Here is a 1,689-nt window from a genome sequence, read left to right as displayed (position 1 = left end):
CGTAGAGGTGTTTATAGTATTCTCTGATGATAGTTTGTATTTCTGTGGGATCGGTGGTGATATCCCCTTTATCATTTTTTATTGCGTCTATTTGATTCTTCTCTCTTTTCTTCTTCGTTAGTCTTGCTAGTGGTGTACCTATTTTGTTGATCTTTTCAAAAAAACAGCTCCTGGATTCATTGATTTTTTTTGAAGAGTTTTTTGTGTCTCTATCTCCTTCAATTCTGCTCTGACCTTAGTTATTTCTTGCCTTCTGCTAGCTTTTGAATTTGCTCTTGCTTCTCTAGTTCTTTAATTGTGATGTTAGGGTGTCGATTTTAGATCTTTCCTGCTTTCTCTAGTAGGCATTTAGTGCTATAAATTTCCCTCTACACACTGCTTTAAATGTGTCCCAGAGATTCTGGTACATTGTGTCTTTGTTCTCATTGGTTTCAAAGAACATCTTTATTTCTGCCTTCATTTCATTATTTACCCAGTAGTCATTCAGGAGCAGATTGTTCAGTTTCCATGTAGTTGTGGGATTTTGAGTGAGTTTCTGAATCCTGAGTTCTAATTTGATTGCACTGTGGTCTGAGAGAGAGTTTGTTGTGATTTCTGTTCTTTTACAATTGCTGAGGAGTGCTCTACTTCCAACTATGTGGTCAGTTTTGGAATAAGTGCGATGTGGTGCTGAGAAAAATGTATATTCTGTTGATTTGGGGTGGAGAGTTCTGTAGATGTCTATTAGGTCCGCTTGGTGCAGAGCTGAGTTCAATTCCTGGATACCCTTGTTAACTTTCTGTCTCATTGATCTGTCTAATGTTGACAGTGGGGTGTTAAAGTCTCCCATTGTTTTTTTTTTCCACCAGTTGTCAAATGATCCTTTATTGAAATATTTTCCTTTGTGCTTAACTGGCTGGGCATTCCACAGCACAACTGTTGATGTCATTCTATGATGTCATGAGGGTGGCGGCCATCAACATTACAGCCCACAGACTGGGCAGTCCCCAGGATCTCTTTAATGGTTCCAGAGAGTTCTCTGGCTAAGGATTGGTGCTGCATCTGTCGAGCAATGTTGACAATCTCATCAAAAGTGATATTCCCACTGTGTTTAATGTTTTTCTGTTTCTTTCTGTCTCTTGGGGATTGCTTGAGGGCTTTGATGATCAGGGCAGAGGCAGAAAGCACCACCTCAATCTTGGCCTATCTGTTCTGAATGGTCAGTTTCACTATAATCCTCAGGCCCTTCCAGTCACTCGTTGCCTTGGCAATGTCATCACCAACATTTTTCGGAGACAGACCCAGGGGGCCGATCGTGGGACCAGCACAGAAGTGGCACCGACTTCACCTCCGGTGCCCCTCAGGTTTATGACTTTGATCTCGCTGGGGTCGAACTTCAGCGGCATGGTGGAGGTGGCTGGTGTCGGATGAACCCGGATTCAGAACGACCGAAGAAAGTTGCACCTTGGCCTCCTCTGAGCCGAAAGCCAAGAGAAAGTCTCCTATTATTGTGTGGGAGTCTAAGTATCTTTGTAGGTCTCTGAGTATTTGCTTTATGAATCTGGGTGCTCCTGTATTGGGTGCATATATATTTAGGATAGTTAGCTCTTCTTGTTGAATTGATCCCTTTGCCATTATGTAATGGCCTTGTCTCTTTTGATATTTGTTGGTTTAAAGTCTGTTTTATCAGAGACCAGGATTGTAACCCCT

General features: G+C 42.0%; 1 pseudogene; it reads right to left on the bottom strand.

The window, feature by feature from the left end:
- Positions 1–884: 884 nt before the first annotated feature.
- Positions 885–1,451, bottom strand: LOC708470 (large ribosomal subunit protein uL11 pseudogene; annotated as a pseudogene).
- Between the last annotated feature and the right edge of the window lie 238 nt (positions 1,452–1,689).

This window comes from Macaca mulatta, chromosome 1 (assembly GCF_049350105.2).
Source record: "Macaca mulatta isolate MMU2019108-1 chromosome 1, T2T-MMU8v2.0, whole genome shotgun sequence".
Lineage (NCBI taxonomy): Eukaryota > Metazoa > Chordata > Mammalia > Primates > Cercopithecidae > Macaca > Macaca mulatta.
The sequence above is the reverse complement of the archived record's forward strand: the minus strand, read 5'-3'. Positions and strand labels throughout refer to the sequence as shown.